General features: G+C 54.9%; 4 non-coding genes and 5 pseudogenes across 4 annotated transcripts; all 9 read left to right on the top strand.

Moving 5' to 3' along the window:
- Positions 1–1,247: 1,247 nt before the first annotated feature.
- Positions 1,248–1,432, top strand: LOC137361013 (U2 spliceosomal RNA). Its single transcript, XR_010972042.1, has one exon. It is a non-coding gene; the product is annotated as a U2 spliceosomal RNA (small nuclear RNA).
- A 380-nt stretch (positions 1,433–1,812) lies between these two features.
- LOC137360940 (U2 spliceosomal RNA) lies at positions 1,813–2,003 on the top strand. Its single transcript, XR_010971973.1, has one exon. It is a non-coding gene; the product is annotated as a U2 spliceosomal RNA (small nuclear RNA).
- Positions 2,004–2,391: 388 nt separating this feature from the next.
- LOC137361060 (U2 spliceosomal RNA) lies at positions 2,392–2,500 on the top strand (annotated as a pseudogene).
- A 5,200-nt stretch (positions 2,501–7,700) lies between these two features.
- Positions 7,701–7,881, top strand: LOC137361011 (U2 spliceosomal RNA; annotated as a pseudogene).
- A 380-nt stretch (positions 7,882–8,261) lies between these two features.
- On the top strand, positions 8,262–8,380 carry LOC137361074 (U2 spliceosomal RNA; annotated as a pseudogene).
- Positions 8,381–11,071: 2,691 nt separating this feature from the next.
- On the top strand, positions 11,072–11,251 carry LOC137361026 (U2 spliceosomal RNA; annotated as a pseudogene).
- A 388-nt stretch (positions 11,252–11,639) lies between these two features.
- LOC137361002 (U2 spliceosomal RNA) lies at positions 11,640–11,830 on the top strand. The gene has a single exon (XR_010972033.1). It is a non-coding gene; the product is annotated as a U2 spliceosomal RNA (small nuclear RNA).
- Positions 11,831–12,210: 380 nt separating this feature from the next.
- LOC137360939 (U2 spliceosomal RNA) lies at positions 12,211–12,401 on the top strand. The gene has a single exon (XR_010971972.1). It is a non-coding gene; the product is annotated as a U2 spliceosomal RNA (small nuclear RNA).
- A 388-nt stretch (positions 12,402–12,789) lies between these two features.
- Positions 12,790–12,898, top strand: LOC137361051 (U2 spliceosomal RNA; annotated as a pseudogene).
- The last annotated feature ends 706 nt before the right edge of the window (positions 12,899–13,604 follow it).

The following is a 13,604-nucleotide window of genomic DNA, read 5'->3' as shown; positions in this document are numbered from 1 at the left end:
CTCACGTTGTTGCTCTACGTGGCGCAGGTCTGGCCCATACCCCACTCCTGCGCCGTGGCAGTCACCCGAGCCATTTTCCGCTTCGTCTGGGGATCTAAAATGGACCGGGTCCGGAGGGACACGATGTTCAAATCTCTGGACATGGGCGGGAAAAATGTACCCAACGTGGCCCTCATCCTGATGACCACCTTCGTGTGCGGCTGCATCAAGCTATGTGTAGATCCCCAGTACGCAAACTCCAAGTGTCACTACGTGCTGAGGTTCTATCTGTCCCCGGTGTTGCGAAGGATGGGCCTGGTCACATTGCCGCGGAACGCACCATGCAGTTGGGCGGCGCCGTACCACCTATCCTTCGTGGAGCAGTTTCTGCGGAAAAACACCTTTGACCACCGGTCCATCAGGCAGTGGTCTGCACGGAATGTCCTCAAGGCCCTACGGGAAAAGGAAACGGTGGATCCTGTCGGATGGTTCCCCGAGCAGACCGTCAAAGTCATTTGGCGGAATGCCTCATCACCAGAACTTTCAAACAAGCACCAAGACGTAGCTTGGCTGGTGGTGAGAAGGGCCCTCCCCGTCAGGTCCTTCATGCACACCCGAAGTCTCGCCCCCTCCGCACAGTGCCCCCGCGTTGGCTGTGGTGGGGAAGAGACGGTCGCCCACCTCCTCCTGGAATGTGCCTTTGCAAAGCAGGTGTGGAAAGAGATGCAGTGGTTTTTGTCAAGGTTCATCCCAAGCAGCTCTGTAACACAGGAGTCTGTGCTCTATGGGCTGTTCCCAGGGACGCACACCGAGACAAACATCAACTGCTGCTGGAGGACTATCAATTCGGTGAAAGACGCCCTTTGGTCTGCCCGAAACTTGCTGGTCTTCCAGCGCAAAGAGTTGTCCACCACCGAATGTTGCAGACTGGCACATTCCAAGGTCCAGGACTACGTGCTGAGGGACGCACTAAAGCTTGGGGCAGCCGCAGCAAAGGCTCAATGGGGAAAGACCACAGTGTAAGGTTCCCCCACCAAGCTGGACTGAGGGGCTGGAACCATGGGAAGCCCCTCGAACTGTATCGTTAATATTCTCAATTGCTGTAAATGTAAAACTGTAATTGACATGACAATTGTGAAACGGAAGGGTTGGGAAGAAACTCATGACATTATTGAAAGAAACTGATCTCTTTTGCAATGTTTGTATTTTTTCGTGCTGTTTGGAAACTGTTTGGCAATGTAATTTTTACAGATTTTTATGAATAAAGTATATTTTGGAAATAAAAAAAAAAAAAAAAGTATCTGTTCTTATCAGTTTAATATCTGATACGTCCCCTATCTGGGGACCAAATATTAAATTGATTTTTGGGACAGGGAGATGGAGCAGGGGCTTGCCCCGTCCACTCCATGCATCCACCTGGTATTGCAGTGTTTCCAGGAGCGGTGCAGCTTCCCCCCTCCATGGGGGCGAGACCCCTGCTGAAAAATAGAATTCGCAATAGTGACGGCGCTGCTGACTTTGCTGCAGTTTTCCGTGGGCGCTACGCTGCCCCCTGTTGGATTGCCCCGCAGTTGCAGGCCGCCCTTTGCTGCCTAGCGCGCGTGGTTGTCGTTATTCCTGCGCAATGCCTCGCGCAGAAGCGCAAGGAATGGCTGCGCGTGGCATGCACGCGTGCTTTCCTTTCTGCTTGCAAGGCCCGGCAACAAAAGGAGCTCTGGCTCAAAGACCGCCTGCCGTCGCCTCTTTCGCCCGAGGCTCGCCCACCCGGCGGCTACTTTGACGTAGAGGCCGCACGCCGGGCCTGACGCGCGCAGCAAACGCAGTTTTACGGCCATCGCTTCTCGGCCTTTTGGCTAAGATCAAGTGTAGTATCTGTTCTTATCAGTTTAATATCTGATACGTCCCCTATCTGGGGACCAAATATTAAATTGATTTTTGGGACAGGGAGATGGAACAGGGGCTTGCCCCGTCCACTCCATGCATCCACCTGGTATTGCAGTGTTTCCAGGAGCGGTGCAGCTTCCCCCCTCCATGGGGGCGAGACCCCTGCCGAAAAATAGAATTCGCAATAGTGACGGCGCTGCTGCTCGGCTGACTTTGCTGCAGTTTTCCGTGGGTGCTACGCTGCCCCCTGTTGGATTGCCCCGCAGTTGCAGGCCGCCCTTTGCTGCCTGGCGCGCGTGGTTGTCGTTATTCCTGCGCAATGCCTCGCGCAGAAGCGCGAGGAATGGCTGCGCGTGGCATGCACGCGTGCTTTCCTTTCTGCTTGCAAGGCCCGGCAACAAAAGGAGCTCTGGCTCAAAGACCGCCCGCCGTCGCCTCTTTCGCCCGAGGCTCGCCCACCCGGCGGCTACTTTGACGTAGAGGCCGCACGCCGGGCCTGACGCGCGCAGCAAACGCAGTTTTAGGGTCATCGCTTCTCGGCCTTTTGGCTAAGATCAAGTGTAGTATCTGTTCTTATCAGTGCTTATTTGATTGAGAAGAGACCATGATCATTGCCTTTTGATCCTGGGGAAGCTTTGAGTAAAATGGCTATAACCAATTTTCGAGCTTCGGGCCAGGGAGTGCGCAACACCGTTCGGGTGGTCATGAAGGACAAGGAAGGAGATGCACTGGTCGATCGCACCTTCTTCATCAAGAAAATTCTCTTCGATTGCTGTGGATTTCAAGCGACGGACGTCTTCTGCCTGCAGGATTTCCCCAGCAGTGGATACTTCGACGTGACGTTCCGGAGCGTGGCGGGATGCATCAAGTTCCTGAAGGCGTTCAAGGAGAAAGGGGACCGGGCGCCACTGTCGATCCTCACAGCGGAGCCGCTCTTCACGCTTCCGTCACAACGGGACCGGGTGGTGACGATTCACCTCTACAACCCCCATGTTCCGGTGGTGGATGTACTCACCTTTCTCGCCAGGTACGTCGAGGTGGCCGGCAGCAGCACTGATGTCAAGGACCCCTTTGGGATCTGGACCAGCAAGCGGCAGGTCAAGGTGACCTTGAAGGTAGATCCCAGTGGAGCCATCATCCACCCTCCCTCCAGCTTCGCTATCGGGGGAAGTCGAGGCTTTTTGGTCTACGCTGGGCAGCCCAGAGTTTGCCGCACCTGTGGTAAATCTGGTCACATGGCAGCCAACTGCAGCACGGTTGTTTGCAAGAACTGCAAGGAGGAAGGCCATCAGACCAAGGACTGTAAGCAGACTAAGTGTTGCAACTTGTGCGGTGCGGCAGGCCATCTCTACAAGACCTGCCCCAAACGTTGCCTCAGCTATGCTCAGGCGGCAAGGTCCAAGGAAAGGCCGGGAGAAGGTTCGACGAAGGCGTCCGCTGTTCGAAAGGAGACCAGCAACCTTCTTCGCAGTGAGGAACTTCAACCTGAAAAAGAAGGGGAGGCAGCTGAAACCAACGACCCAGCACCTACCCAGCGCCCGGAAACCCCTCCTACACAGACAGAATCAATGGAGGAGGAGGCAGCAGATGGACAAACAGGTCAGTGGCAAGTGGTCCAGAGGAAAACCACAAAGAAAAAACATCCCAAAGCCACCACCCAAACCAGTGGCAAGAGGAGGCTCTCTTCTGAATCAGACTGCAACAACTCCTCTTCACTGGACGGGGAAATGCTGGAACGACAGCCCCTTCAAAAGAGGCGGCAGAACTCCGAGATGGATGATAAAGCATCCCAGCCCCCGGGCACTGGAAGCTGTGATGGGCCCGGCGTGCCCCAACCCCAATTCCCCACACGTAACGACGTGGCCAACGCATCTCAGCTCCGGGACACCGGGAGCAAAGACACGTCTGGCGCACCTGAGCTCCGGGAGACCGGGAGCTGTGATGTTTTCGAGGAGGAACAGATGGAAGCAGCTGAGGACAACCCAATCCTCTCTGCCTACAAGACCCCCCCGATGTCACCCGAGCGGCACAAACCCTGCATGAAAAATCAGGAGGGGTTTCTGAGCCCAACCAACGTGAAACTGCTTGCGCATACGATGGGTATGCAGGAACATCCCGAAGGGGAAGGACTGGGACTAGCGAGGACAAATGGTATGGGAAGCAACAACTAATTTTTAGTAAAAAATGGGTGTAAGAATTGCTTCCATTAATGTGCGTAGCATTAAATCTACTATGCGATGTGTTTCAACCTTGGATTACCTTGCCAAGGTCAAAGCTGACCTACTATTTCTGCAGGAGTGTGGAATACCACACCTCAGCACCTACAGGCAGTGGTCGCGATGGTGGTCCCACGGGCCATCGATCTGGTCGGGGGGTAATGACTGCCGTTCCTCCGGCCTGGGTATTCTGCTGCGGGGAGGTAACTTCACCATCTCCGAAGTTAAGGAGGTGGTGGGCGGCCGCCTCCTCGTAGCAGACGTGATGTACAACAACGCTCCGCTCCGGTTGATCAACGTGTACGCCCCGGTACAACGCAGCGAGCGGCTGACCGTCTTCCAGCAGCTCCCACTGCTGCTGGCGACGTCCAGGCCGGTCATCCTAGGCGGTGACTTCAACTGCATCATCGATGCGGCTGGACGATCCGGCAGTGACGACAGCAAACTGGACGCTATGTCCAGTATCCTAATAGAAACAGTTAAGGATGCCAAACTGCACGACGTCTTCAGCAAACCTGCAGACGGAGCGCAGCGCAGATACACATGGTCAAGATCGGACGGGTCTGCCCGTTCCAGGATTGACTTCCTGTTTGTGTCCCGTGCTGTCACGGTCGGATCCACCGACGTCAAGCCGGTGTTCTTCTCCGACCACTGCCTCTTACTGGCCGACTGTCACTTACAGGACGACCAGCGGGTTGGCAGAGGGACGTGGAAGCTCAATGCGACACTGCTGACCCCAGAGAACGTTGAGGAACTCAAAAGGGATTACAAAGGTTGGAGGACCGTGAAACCCCTCTTTGAGTCTCCAGTTCACTGGTGGGAAGCGATAAAGGAGAACATCAAGAGGTTCTTCATCCACAAAGGTGTTCAGAAGGCGAGAGAGAGACAGAGGGAACGGTCCCGACTCCAGAAAATTATGCAAAATCTACTCCGGTTGCAGTCAATGGGGGTCGAGGTCAAGGAGGACCTCCAAGAGGTGCAGAGCCAGCAGACCTCGCTCTTTGCCAAGGAGGCCTCCAAGATCATCTTCCGGTCCAGAGTCCGCTCCATCGAGCAGGATGAGACGTGCTCGCGTTACTTCTTCCAAAAGGTACACACAGAGAGCTCTGTTATCAGCAGCCTGAAGGAAGAAGATGGCTCGGTAACGTCTTCGCAGTCCGACATACTAAGGATCAGCAAATCCTTTTATGCTGGGCTGTATGACGCGAAGCCCACAGACAGCAGAGCCTCCCAGTCCTTCCTGTCATCTATCACAGAGGTCCTAGATGACAGCAGGAGGGAGAGACTGGACAAGCCGCTAATTCTGGACGAGCTGACAAAGGCCGTCGAGTCTTTCGAGACGAGTAAAACTCCCGGGAGCGACGGCTTACCGGTCGAGTTGTACTCGTCGCTGTGGGACTGGGTCGGCCCGGACCTGCTGGAAGTATACGAGAGTATGCTCCTGGCCGGCAGCATGTCAGAATCCATGAGAAGAGGCATCATCACCCTCATTTACAAGCAGAAGGGGGAGAGGGCAGAAATCAGAAATTGGCGGCCCATCTCACTGCTTAATGTTGATTACAAGATTCTGTCCAAAGTCATAGCCAGTCGAGTCAAGTCTGCTCTGGAGTTGGTGATTCACCCCGATCAGACCTGTACTGTACCCGGCAGGAAGATCTCTGATAGTCTCGCGCTACTCAGGGATACGATCGCCTACGTACGGGACAGGAGGGTGGACACCTGCCTCATCAGTCTGGACCAGGAGAAGGCTTTTGACAGGATATCGCACACCTACATGATGGACGTGCTTTCCAAAATGGGGTTTGGGGAGGGAATCTGCAATTGGATCCAACTGCTCTACACAAACATCAGTAGCGCAGTGTCAATCAACGGGTGGGAATCTGAAAGTTTCCCGATCAAATCTGGAGTCAGACAGGGCTGTCCTCTGTCCCCGGTCTTGTTTGTTTGCTGTATTGAACCCTTTGCTGAGTCTATTAGGAAGGATGCGAGCATAAGAGGGGTGACAATCCCAGGCAGCGGAGGCACTCAGGTCAAAACCTCCCTGTACATGGATGACGTCGCCGTCTTCTGCTCGGATCCGCTGTCCGTGCGCAGACTGATGAGCATCTGCGACCAGTTCGAACTGGCCTCGGGAGCCAAAGTTAACCACGGCAAGAGCGAGGCCATGTTCTTTGGGAACTGGGCTGACCGATCCTTTGTCCCCCTTCACCGTCAGGTCAGATTACCTGAAGGTGCTGGGGATATGGTTCGGAAGTGCCGGGGCGTGCACCAAAACATGGGAGGAGCGAGTAGCCAAGGTACGACAAAAGTTCGGCATGTGGGGGCAGCGATCTCTCTCCATTGTGGGTAAGAACCTGGTCATCAGGTGCGAGGCGCTCACGTTGTTGCTCTACGTGGCGCAGGTCTGGCCCATACCCCACTCCTGCGCCGTGGCAGTCACCCGAGCCATTTTCCGCTTCGTCTGGGGATCTAAAATGGACCGGGTCCGGAGGGACACGATGTTCAAATCTCTGGACATGGGCGGGAAAAATGTACCCAACGTGGCCCTCATCCTGATGACCACCTTCGTGTGCGGCTGCATCAAGCTATGTGTAGATCCCCAGTACGCAAACTCCAAGTGTCACTACGTGCTGAGGTTCTGTCTGTCCCCGGTGTTGCGAAGGATGGGCCTGGTCACATTGCCGCGGAACGCACCATGCAGTTGGGCGGCGCCGTACCACCTATCCTTCGTGGAGCAGTTTCTGCGGAGAAACACCTTTGACCACCGGTCCATCAGGCAGTGGTCTGCACGGAATGTCCTCAAGGCCCTACGGGAAAAGGAAACGGTGGATCCTGTCGGATGGTTCCCCGAGCAGACCGTCAAAGTCATTTGGCGGAATGCCTCATCACCAGAACTTTCAAACAAGCACCAAGACGTAGCTTGGCTGGTGGTGAAAGGGCCCTCCCCGTCAGATCCTTCATGCACACCCGAAGTCTCGCCTCCTCCGCACAGTGCCCCCGCGTTGGCTGTGGTGGGGAAGAGACGGTCGCCCACCTCCTCCTGGAATGTGCCTTTGCAAAGCAGGTGTGGAAAGAGATGCAGTGGTTTTTGTCAAGGTTCATCCCAAGCAGCTCTGTAACACAGGAGTCTGTGCTCTACGGGCTGTTCCCAGGGACGCACACCGAGACAAACATCAACTGCTGCTGGAGGACTATCAATTCGGTGAAAGACGCCCTTTGGTCTGCCCGAAACTTGCTGGTCTTCCAGCGCAAAGAGTTGTCCACCACCGAATGTTGCAGACTGGCACATTCCAAGGTCCAGGACTACGTGCTGAGGGACGCACTAAAGCTTGGGGCAGCCGCAGCAAAGGCTCAATGGGGAAAGACCACAGTGTAAGGTTCCCCCACCAAGCTGGACTGAGGGGCTGGAACCATGGGAAACCCCTCGAACTGTATCGTTAATATTCTCAATTGCTGTAAATGTAAAACTGTAATTGACATGACAATTGTGAAACGGAAGGGTTGGGAAGAAACTCATGACATTATTGAAAGAAACTGATCTCTTTTGCAATGTTTGTATTTTTTCGTGCTTTTTGGAAACTGTTTGGCAATGTAATTTTTACAGATTTTTATGAATAAAGTATATTTTGGAAATAAAAAAAAAAAAGTATCTGTTCTTATCAGTTTAATATCTGATACGTCCCCTATCTGGGGACCAAATATTAAATTGATTTTTGGGACAGGGAGATGGAGCAGGGGCTTGCCCCGTCCACTCCATGCATCCACCTGGTATTGCAGTGTTTCCAGGAGCGGTGCAGCTTCCCCCCTCCATGGGGGCGAGACCCCTGCTGAAAAATAGAATTCGCAATAGTGACGGCGCTGCTGACTTTGCTGCAGTTTTCCGTGGGCGCTACGCTGCCCCCTGTTGGATTGCCCCGCAGTTGCAGGCCGCCCTTTGCTGCCTAGCGCGCGTGGTTGTCGTTATTCCTGCGCAATGCCTCGCGCAGAAGTGCAAGGAATGGCTGCGCGTGGCATGCACGCGTGCTTTCCTTTCTGCTTGCAAGGCCCGGCAACAAAAGGAGCTCTGGCTCAAAGACCGCCTGCCGTCGCCTCTTTCGCCCGAGGCTCGCCCACCCGGCGGCTACTTTGACGTAGAGGCCGCACGCCGGGCCTGACGCGCGCAGCAAACGCAGTTTTAGGGCCATCGCTTCTCGGCCTTTTGGTTAAGATCAAGTGTAGTATCTGTTCTTATCAGGTGTTCAGAAGGCGAGAGAGAGACAGAGGGAACTGTCCCGACTCCAGAAAATTATGCAAAATCTACTCCGGTTGCAGTCAATGGGGGTCGAGGTCAAGGAGGACCTCCAAGAGGTGAAGAGCCAGCAGGCCTCGCTCTTTGCCAAGGAGGCCTCCAAGATCATCTTCCGGTCCAGAGTCCGCTCCATCGAGCAGGATGAGACGTGCTCGCGTTACTTCTTCCAAAAGGTACACAGAGAGAGCTCTGTTATCAGCAGCCTGAAGGAAGAAGATGGCTCGGTAACGTCTTCGCAGTCCGACATACTAAGGATCAGCAAATCCTTTTATGCTGGGCTGTATGACGCGAAGCCCACAGACAGCAGAGCCTCCCAGTCCTTCCTGTCATCTATCACAGAGGTCTTAGATGACAGCAGGAGGGAGGGACTGGACAAGCCGCTAACTCTGGACGAGCTGACAAAGGCCGTCGAGTCTTTCGAGGCGAGTAAAACTCCCGGGAGCGATGGCTTACCGGTCGAGTTGTACTCGGCCCTGTGGGACTGGGTCGGCCCGGACCTGCTGGAAGTATACGAGAGTATGCTCCTGGCCGGTAGCATGTCAGAATCCATGAGAAAAGGCATCATCACCCTCATTTACAAGCAGAAGGGGGAGAGGGTAGAAATCAGAAATTGGCGGCCCATCTCACTGCTTAATGTTGATTACAAGATTCTGTCCAAAGTCATAGCCAGTCGAGTCAAGTCTGCTCTGGAGCTGGTGATTCACCCCGATCAGACCTGTACTGTACCCGGCAGGAAGATCTCTGATAGCCTCGCGCTACTCAGGGATACGATCGCCTACGTACGGGACAGGAGGGTGGACACCTGCCTCATCAGCCTGGACCAGGAGAAGGCTTTTGACAGGATATCGCACACCTACATGATGGACGTGCTTTCCAAAATGGGGTTTGGGGAGGGAATCTGCAATTGGATCCAACTGCTCTACACAAACATCAGTAGCGCAGTGTCAATCAACGGGTGGGAATCTGAAAGTTTCCCGATCAAATCTGGAGTCAGACAGGGCTGTCCTCTTTCCCCGGTCTTGTTTGTTTGCTGTATTGAACCCTTTGCTGAGTCTATTAGGAAGGATGCGAGCATAAGAGGGGTGACAATCCCAGGCAGTGGAGGCACTCAGGTCAAAACCTCCCTGTACATGGATGACGTCGCCGTCTTCTGCTCGGATCCGCTGTCCGTGCGCAGACTGATGAGCATCTGCGACCAGTTCGAACTGGCCTCGGGAGCCAAAGTTAACCACGGCAAGAGCGAGGCCATGTTCTTTGGGAACTGGGCTGACCGATCCTTTGTCCCCTTCACCGTCAGGTCAGATTACCTGAAGGTGCTGGGGATATGGTTCGGAAGTGCCGGGGCGTGCACCAAAACATGGGAGGAGCGAGTAGCCAAGGTACGACAAAAGTTGGGCATGTGGGGGCAGCGATCTCTCTCCATTGTGGGTAAGAACCTGGTCATCAGGTGCGAGGCGCTCACGTTGTTGCTCTACGTGGCGCAGGTCTGGCCCATACCCCACTCCTGCGCCGTGGCAGTCACCCGAGCCATTTTCCGCTTCGTCTGGGGATCTAAAATGGACCGGGTCCGGAGGGACACGATGTTCAAATCTCTGGACATGGGCGGGAAAAATGTACCCAACGTGGCCCTCATCCTGATGACCACCTTCGTGTGCGGCTGCATCAAGCTATGTGTAGATCCCCAGTACGCAAACTCCAAGTGTCACTACGTGCTGAGGTTCTATCTGTCCCCGGTGTTGCGAAGGATGGGCCTGGTCACATTGCCGCGGAACGCACCATGCAGTTGGGCGGCGCCGTACCACCTATCCTTCGTGGAGCAGTTTCTGCGGAAAAACACCTTTGACCACCGGTCCATCAGGCAGTGGTCTGCACGGAATGTCCTCAAGGCCCTACGGGAAAAGGAAACGGTGGATCCTGTCGGATGGTTCCCCGAGCAGACCGTCAAAGTCATTTGGCGGAATGCCTCATCACCAGAACTTTCAAACAAGCACCAAGACGTAGCTTGGCTGGTGGTGAGAAGGGCCCTCCCCGTCAGGTCCTTCATGCACACCCGAAGTCTCGCCCCCTCCGCACAGTGCCCCCGCGTTGGCTGTGGTGGGGAAGAGACGGTCGCCCACCTCCTCCTGGAATGTGCCTTTGCAAAGCAGGTGTGGAAAGAGATGCAGTGGTTTTTGTCAAGGTTCATCCCAAGCAGCTCTGTAACACAGGAGTCTGTGCTCTATGGGCTGTTCCCAGGGACGCACACCGAGACAAACATCAACTGCTGCTGGAGGACTATCAATTCGGTGAAAGACGCCCTTTGGTCTGCCCGAAACTTGCTGGTCTTCCAGCGCAAAGAGTTGTCCACCACCGAATGTTGCAGACTGGCACATTCCAAGGTCCAGGACTACGTGCTGAGGGACGCACTAAAGCTTGGGGCAGCCGCAGCAAAGGCTCAATGGGGAAAGACCACAGTGTAAGGTTCCCCCACCAAGCTGGACTGAGGGGCTGGAACCATGGGAAGCCCCTCGAACTGTATCGTTAATATTCTCAATTGCTGTAAATGTAAAACTGTAATTGACATGACAATTGTGAAACGGAAGGGTTGGGAAGAAACTCATGACATTATTGAAAGAAACTGATCTCTTTTGCAATGTTTGTATTTTTTCGTGCTGTTTGGAAACTGTTTGGCAATGTAATTTTTACAGATTTTTATGAATAAAGTATATTTTGGAAATAAAAAAAAAAAAAATCTGTTCTTATCAGTTTAATATCTGATACGTCCCCTATCTGGGGACCAAATATTAAATTGATTTTTGGGACAGGGAGATGGAGCAGGGGCTTGCCCCGTCCACTCCATGCATCCACCTGGTATTGCAGTGTTTCCAGGAGCGGTGCAGCTTCCCCCCTCCATGGGGGCGAGACCCCTGCCGAAAAATAGAATTCGCAATAGTGACGGCGCTGCTGCTCGGCTGACTTTGCTGCAGTTTTCCGTGGGCGCTACGCTGCCCCCTGTTGGATTGCCCCGCAGTTGCAGGCCGCCCTTTGCTGCCTGGCGCGCGTGGTTGTCGTTATTCCTGCGCAATGCCTCGCGCAGAAGCGCGAGGAATGGCTGCGCGTGGCATGCACGCGTGCTTTCCTTTCTGCTTGCAAGGCCCGGCAACAAAAGGAGCTCTGGCTCAAAGACCGCCCGCCGTCGCCTCTTTCGCCCGAGGCTCGCCCACCCGGCGGCTACTTTGACGTAGAGGCCGCACGCCGGGCCTGACGCGCGCAGCAAACGCAGTTTTAGGGCCATCGCTTCTCGGCCTTTTGGTTAAGATCAAGTGTAGTATCTGTTCTTATCAGTTTAATATCTGATACGTCCCCTATCTGGGGACCAAATATTAAATTGATTTTTGGGACAGGGAGATGGAGCAGGGGCTTGCCCCGTCCACTCCATGCATCCACCTGGTATTGCAGTGTTTCCAGGAGCGGTGCAGCTTCCCCTCTCCATGGGGGCGGGACCCCTGCTGAAAAATAGAATTCGCAATAGTGACGGCGCTGCTGACTTTGCTGCAGTTTTCCGTGGGCGCTACGCTGCCCCCTGTTGGATTGCCCCGCAGTTGCAGGCCGCCCTTTGCTGCCCAGCGCGCGCGGTTGTCTTTATTCCTGCGCAATGCCTCGCGCAGAAGCGCAAGGAATGGCTGCGCGTGGCATGCACGCGTGCTTTCCTTTCTGCTTGCAAGGCCCGGCAACAAAAGGAGCTCTGGCTCAAAGACCGCCCGCCGTCGCCTCTTTCGCCCTCGGCTCGCCCACCCGGCGGCTACTTTGTGGTAGAGGCCGCACGCCGGGCCTGACGCGCGCAGCAAACGCAGTTTTACGGCCATCGCTTCTCGGCCTTTTGGCTAAGATCAAGTGTAGTATCTGTTCTTATCAGTTTAATATCTGATACGTCCCCTATCTGGGGACCAAATATTAAATTGATTTTTGGGACAGGGAGATGGAACAGGGGCTTGCCCCGTCCACTCCATGCATCCACCTGGTATTGCAGTGTTTCCAGGAGCGGTGCAGCTTCCCCCCTCCATGGGGGCGAGACCCCTGCCGAAAAATAGAATTCGCAATAGTGACGGCGCTGCTGCTCGGCTGACTTTGCTGCAGTTTTCCGTGGGCGCTACGCTGCCCCCTGTTGGATTGCCCCGCAGTTGCAGGCCGCCCTTTGCTGCCTGGCGCGCATGGTTGTCGTTATTCCTGCGCAATGCCTCGCGCAGAAGCGCGAGGAATGGCTGCGCGTGGCATGCACGCGTGCTTTCCTTTCTGCTTGCAAGGCCCGGCAACAAAAGGAGCTCTGGCTCAAAGACCGCCCGCCGTCGCCTCTTTCGCCCGAGGCTCGCCCACCCGGCGGCTACTTTGACGTAGAGGCCGCACGCCGGGCCTGACGCGCGCAGCAAACGCAGTTTTAGGGCCATCGCTTCTCGGCCTTTTGGCTAAGATCAAGTGTAGTATCTGTTCTTATCAGTGCTTATTTGATTGAGAAGAGACCATGTTCATTGCCTTTTGATCCTGGGGAAGCTTTGAGTAAAATGGCTATAACCAATTTTCGAGCTTCGGGCCAGGGAGTGCGCAACACCGTTCGGGTGGTCGTGAAGGACAAGGAAGGAGATGCACCGGTCGATCGCACCTTCTTCATCAAGAAAATTCTCTTCGATTGCTGTGGATTTCAAGCGACGGATGTCTTCTGCCTGCAGGATTTCCCCAGCAGTGGATACTTCGACGTGACGTTCCGGAACGTGGCGGGATGCATCAAGTTCCTGAAGGCGTTCAAGGAGAAAGGGGACCGGGCTCCACTGTCGATCCTCACAGCGGAGCCGCTCTTCACGCTTCCGTCACAACGGGACCGGGTGGTGACGATTCACCTCTACAACCCCCATGTTCCGGTGGTGGATGTACTCACCTTTCTCGCCAGGTACGTCGAGGTGGCCGGCAGCAGCACTGATGTCAAGGACCCCTTTGGGATCTGGACCAGCAAGCGGCAGGTCAAGGTGACCTTGAAGGTAGATCCCAGTGGAGCCATCATCCACCCTCCCTCCAGCTTCGCTATCGGGGGAAGTCGAGGCTTCTTGGTCTACGCTGGGCAGCCCAGAGTTTGTCGCACCTGTGGCAAATCTGGTCACATGGCAGCCAACTGCAGCACGGTTGTTTGCAAGAACTGCAAGGAGGAAGGCCATCAGACCAAGGACTGTAAGCAGACTAAGTGTTGCAACTTGTGCGGTGCGGCAGGC

Source organism: Heterodontus francisci, unplaced genomic scaffold (assembly GCF_036365525.1).
Source record: "Heterodontus francisci isolate sHetFra1 unplaced genomic scaffold, sHetFra1.hap1 HAP1_SCAFFOLD_1014, whole genome shotgun sequence".
Taxonomy (NCBI): domain Eukaryota; kingdom Metazoa; phylum Chordata; class Chondrichthyes; order Heterodontiformes; family Heterodontidae; genus Heterodontus; species Heterodontus francisci.
Note: the sequence above shows the minus strand (reverse complement) of the source record. Positions and strands in the feature narration are given on the sequence as shown.